The following is a 6,000-nucleotide window of genomic DNA, read 5'->3' on the forward strand; positions in this document are numbered from 1 at the left end:
TTGAGTTGATGATGCAGAGTACAGACCATAATATGGACTGCCCGCCAAAAGAACAAACAAATCTGTCTGGGAAGTACAGCCAGAAATGAAGATGGTGAGACATCATCTCACATGCTTTGGGCGTGTTATTAGGAGAGGCACGGTATGTTTGATAAAGTTGAAGATCAACAAAAAAGAGGACAAGGACACCTTTAGGATGAGAAGGATCTCGAGTAATGTATGGTTGTTTTCCACCTCTGTGCCAACATGAAAAATGAGCTTGAGAACAAATGCTATTACAATGAATAGAGTCCTCAAAGCCAATCTTCAAGATAGTCTATGTGACTTAATTCTAATACATCATAAAGGAAACAAAATGAGAACAACTCTAACAAGGAGATGGACTGACACAGTAGTTGTGAGGACGGCACAGGACTCGACAATGGTTCATTCTAACGCGCGGAGGCTTGCTGGGAATATGTGCGGATTCAGCAGCACTTAAAAATAACAGCATGCCAGAACAAACAAATGTGTCTCGGGAGAAATAATACCAGAGTGATCCTTAGAAATGAGGACGGTGAGACTTTGCCATACGTGCTTTGGCCATGTCAAAAGAGGGACCAGTGCCTGGAGAAGAACATTATGCTTAGTAAGGTCAGCAAAAAAGAGGAAGACTCACAATGACATGGACTGCTACGAGATCTGCAACAATGGCCTCAGATACAGACAATGATTAATGCAAACTTGGAAAATGTTTTCTTCTAACACACACAGGGTTGCTGTCAGTCAGATGACTCAACCACTAACAGTAACAGTGTTAACTGCAAGAAAAAGGCAATTTCTTACATATCCTCTGCATTGTTCTGTTTAAACTTTCTTTCATCCCTAAAGTGTTCACTACAGAAAATTAAAATGATGCACTCAAAGAACACCTTTATTACCAAATTCCTCCAACTCTTGGAAATGTATACGTTTATTCAGTTATAGATTAAGTTTGGATCAGCATCAATAAACTCTTTCATGGAAGATAAAGGTTTATAAAGTTATAAAGGAGGTTGCTGTTGTCATAGCGACCCCAGGCACAACAGCTCTGAACCCTGCTCTATCCTGAGCCAATCTCACTGTCTCTGATAAACCTACCTTTATTACCTTACTGTGCCCATCCATCTCATCTGGGGTCTTCCTCTCCTGTGCTGTCCCTAGACCCTTCCAAGTACAATATCCTTATGAGGGAATTTTATACTAATTCAGACTATTGTGTATCCATGAAGAGGAGAGCCTGAGTAAGCATTTGAATAAGCACCAATAGCTTAAAAACTATTGAAGCTTATTCAGCTTTTTTGCAACAGGTTTGTTGCCAGAGTACAGGTGTTGGTGAATACCATTACAAAACCTAAGCCAAAATGGGAAAGGAGAAGACCCATATCAACATTGTCATCACTGGACACGTAGATTCGGGAAAGTCCACCACAACTTGATCTACAAATGTGGTGGGATGGACAAGAGAACCTTTGAGAGATTCGAAAAGGAAGCTGCGGAGATGGGAAAGGGTTCCTTTAAATATGCCTGGGTCTTGGATAAACTGAAAGTTGAACGTGAGTGTGGCATCACCATTGATAATCTCCTGGTGGAAATTTGAAACCAGCAAGTACTATGTGACCATCATTGATGGCTGAGGACACAGAGACTTTATAAAAAACATGATTACAGGAACATCACAGGCTGATTGTGCTGTCCTGATTGTTGCTGCTGGTGTTGGTGAATGTGAGGCTGGTATTTCAAAGAATGGGCAGACCCGTGAGCATGCCCTTCTGGCTTACACACTGGGTGTGATGCAACCGATCGTTGGTGTTAAAAAAATGGATTCCACCAAGCCACTCTACAGCCAGAAGAGATATGAGGAAATCATTAAGGAAGTTAGCACCTACATCAAGAAAATGGGCTACAACCCTGACACAGCAGCCTTTGTGCCAATTTCTGGTTGGAATGGTGACAACATGCTGGAGCCAAGTGCTAACATGCCTTGGTTCAAGGGATGGAAAGTCACCCGGAAGGATGGCAATGCCAGTGGGACTACACTGCTTGAAGCTTTGGACTGCATCCTGCCACCAGCTCGCCCAACTGATAAGCCCCTGTGTCTGCCTTTCTAGGCTGTCTACAAAATGGTGGTACTGGTACTGTCCCTGTGGGCAGAGTGGAGACTGGTGGTCTCAGGCCTGGCATGGTGGTCATATTTGCCCCAGTTAATGTAACCACTGAAGAAAGTCTGTTGAAATGCACCATGAAGCTTTGAGTGAAGCTCTGCCTGGTGAGAATGTTGGCTTCAATGTTAAGAACGTCTCTGTGAAAGATGTCTGACGTAGCAACGTGGTTGGTGACAGAAAAAATGAGCCACCCATGGAAGCAGCTGGCTTCACTGCTCCGGTGATCATCTTAAATCATCCTGGCCAAATCAATGCTAGTTATGCACCTGTGCTGGATTGTCTCCCAGCTCACACTGCTGCAAGTTTGCTGAGCTCAAGAGAAGATCTATTTTTGCTGTTCTGGTAAGAAGTTGGAAGATGGCCCCAAATTCCTCAAGTCTGGTTATGTTGCCATTGTTGATATGGTTCCTGGCAAACCCATGTGTGTGGAGAGCTTCTCTGACTACCCTCCTCTGGGTCATTTTGCTGGGGGTGTCATCAAAGCAATAGACAAGAAGGCTGCTGGAGCTGGCAAGGTCATCAAGCCTGCTCAGAAAGCTAAATGAATATTATCCACAGCATCTGCCACCTCAGCCTTCATCAGTGGTGGAAGAACAGTCTCAGAACTGTTTGTCTCAACTGGCCATTTAAGTTTAATAGTAAAAGACTGGTTAATGATCACAATGCATCGTAAAACCTTCAGAAGGAAAGGAATGCTCTGTGGACCATCTGTCTTCTTGTTCTTGTGGCAGTTTTAAGTTATTAGTTTTTAAAATCACTACTTTTAAAATGGAAATAACTTGACCAAAAATTTGACACAGAATTTTGAGGTCCCTTAAAACAAGTTTACTGAGGAAAAAACCCTCCAAAACAAACAAAAAAACCTATTGATGCTTATTAAAATGAAATTTTATATGGGCCAACTGGCAATACTACGATAGATGGAGAAGAGATTGATGTTGTTAACAATTTTAGCTTGCTTGTTTCCACAATCAACACTCTTGGCACCAGCAGTCAGGAAATCAAAAGAAAAACTGTACTGGGGAAGTCTGCTGTTAGAGATCTCTCCAAAGTGCTAAAGAGTAATGATGTCAGTCTTGAGACTAAAGTGTGCCTGATCCAGGCCATGTTCTTCACAACTACTTGCTATGCATCAGAGGGCTGGACAATGACTAAGGATGACAGAGGAAGAACTGATGCCTTTGAGTTGTGGTGCTGGAGAAAAATTCTTGAACATACCATGGACCACCAAGTGAACAAACAGATCTGTCTTGGAGAGAATGGAAACAAGTTTCTCCTTGGAGGCAAGGATTTGAATCATATTCAGGAGGGTGGAGGGACAGCACAGGAGAGGAAGACTCCAGGTGACATAGATTGATACAGTAACTGGGGTAATGAGGGTAGGTGTGTTGAAGTCAGCGACACTGGCTCAAGACAGGGCAGGTTTCAGAGATGCTGTACATAGGGTCACTATGAGTCACAGGCAACTCGATGGCACATAACAACAATAATATTGTATCCTCTATAATTTAGGGGCTTCAGTGGCATAGTGCATAGTCTGTTGCACTGCTAACCAAAAGGTTGGAAGCTTGAATCCCACCGCTACCCCAAGGGAGAAAGTGGGGTAACCTTATTGAAATTTCCACCCTCAGGTATGTGATAGAAGGTTGCTATGAGTTGGAATCAACTCAAGAGAAGTAAGTTTGTTATAGTTGCTGTTTGTTAGGTGCTGTCGAGTTGAGTACTACCCACAGAGACCCTATGAACCACAGATTTTGACCCTGTCCTATTCTGTGCCATCCTCACTCCTCCTGACACACTACAGCCCACTGCAGCAGTCACCATGTCAATTCACCTGGTCAAGGGTCTTGCTCTTCTTCGCTGACCCTTCACTCTTCCAAGCACCATGCCCCTCTCCAAGGAATAGCCTCTCTTAGCAACATATGAGAAATAGGATGCCTCATCATTCTTGCCTCCAAAGAGCACACCAATTGCACCCTCTTGTCTTTCTGGCCATGCATGGGATGTTCAGTACTCTAATATCAAAGGTCAAAGGCATCAATTCTTCTGTCATCCTTATTCATTGTCCAGCTCTCAGATACATAGCAAGTGAATGGAAAAACCATGGCTTGAATCAGGTACACTTTAGTCTTCAAACAGACATCATTATTCCTCAGTCCCTAACTGCAGACCTTCCCAGTGCAATACATCCCTGGAATTCCAGAGTGATGGTACCAAAGGTGTTAATTGTGGATCTAAGATGAAGTTGTTGACAGTTTCAATCTTTTCTCCATCTATCATGATGTTGCCTATAGGTCTAATGGTAAGACTCTTTGTCTCCTTGACACTGACATAGTTGTTGTTGCTATGACTCATAGTAACCCTATATACAATAGCTCTGAACCTTGCTCTATCCTGAGTCAATCTTATTGTCTCTGACACACCTACCCCAATTACTCGTCATTGAGTCAATCCATCTAATCGAGAGTCTTCCCTTCCTGTGCTGTCCCTCCACTCTCCCAAGCATAATGTTCTTCTCTAAGGACTGCTTCCTCCTTGCAACATGCCCAAAGTATGCCAGACGGAGCTTCAGAATGCTTGCCTCCAAGGAGCAGCCTGGTTTCACTCTCCAGGACAAACCTGTTTGTTCTCCTAGCAGTCCATAGTATATTCAATACTCTTCTCCAGCATCACAGCTCTAAGGCATCAATTTTCCTTCTATCATCTCTAGTCATCTTCCATCTTTCTGATGCATAGCATGTAACTGCGAAGACCATGGCCTGTATCAGGTGCACCTTATTCTCCAGACTGACATCATTGCTCTTCAGTACTCTGGAGAGGTCCCTTTCAGCAGACTTTCCCAACTGAGATGCAATCCATATTAATTCAATTCAATGTGTTTGGTTTTGTTTTTAATTTATAATTTGACGGAAAGAGTGGATCTTGAACCATCAGTAAACAGTTTCTAGTTTCTTTCTCTTACACTAACACTCAGGAAATGTTTTTGGAAAGGGGGGAAAATAGTCCCTTTGTAAAGTCTGTATTTTGAAAGCTTACTAAGATAACAACAACAAAAAAATCAAGTCTTTTATGGTTAATCCTGATTGAAAGCAAATCTATAAAAGAGAACAGAACTATCCCACCTGGTGGCATTGTGTTCAGTTTTGCATTGGTAAAATCCACCAGCTGCTCCTCCAGATAAAGACAGGCAGTTTCTTCCCATAAAGATTTACAGCCCTGGAACCTGGAACGCCAGGCAGGGCTGTTACCACTTGACATAGACTCAATGGAGAGCTGTTTTTTTATAGAAGTCTTTATGGAAATATACTGTCAGATTTTTCTTCTCTTGCACCAAAGTTCCTTTTTATAGAATATGCTAGAACTAAAAATGATACATATTTGCAGAGAATACTTGCCTTTACTTCCTGTCATGTCTATCATCCCACCAACCATTAAGGTAGTTATGAAAACTCAGTCAAATAGTAAAAATACACAATTTCAATAGTTTTGTTTAAATTTAGCTTTCTAAAAATCTGGCTTAAAATGTACATGATTGTTGAATGGAAAACTGCTCTGTAAGTCTTCACCTAATTCACAAAAAAAGATGACTTAAATTTTCCTGGCAGATCTATTTTTATCTCATCTATTCATATAATACAATTCATACATCACGCAGTTAAGATATTTAAAATGTTTACTGAGAGATTTTTCAGTACTATACTGAGTTGCATAACCATAAACGTAGTCTAATTTTTTTTATGCAATTTAATGTCTTTTACCAGGCTGGTTTCAGAAGGGGTCGTGGTACTAGAGATATTGTAGCTGATGTTAGATGGAT

General features: G+C 41.7%; 1 protein-coding gene and 1 pseudogene across 2 annotated transcripts in view; one reads left to right on the plus strand and one right to left on the minus strand.

Annotated features, from left to right (window-relative positions):
- The window catches only part of MAGI3 (membrane associated guanylate kinase, WW and PDZ domain containing 3), a 296,586-nt gene that overhangs the window by 56,866 nt on the left and 233,720 nt on the right, over positions 1-6,000 (minus strand). The window lies entirely within an intron of this gene.
- LOC102862472 lies at positions 1,383-2,728 on the plus strand (annotated as a pseudogene).

Source organism: Elephantulus edwardii, unplaced genomic scaffold (genome assembly GCF_000299155.1).
Source record: "Elephantulus edwardii isolate Elephantulus edwardi_28Jun2011 unplaced genomic scaffold, EleEdw1.0 scaffold00174, whole genome shotgun sequence".
NCBI classification, from domain to species: domain Eukaryota; kingdom Metazoa; phylum Chordata; class Mammalia; order Macroscelidea; family Macroscelididae; genus Elephantulus; species Elephantulus edwardii.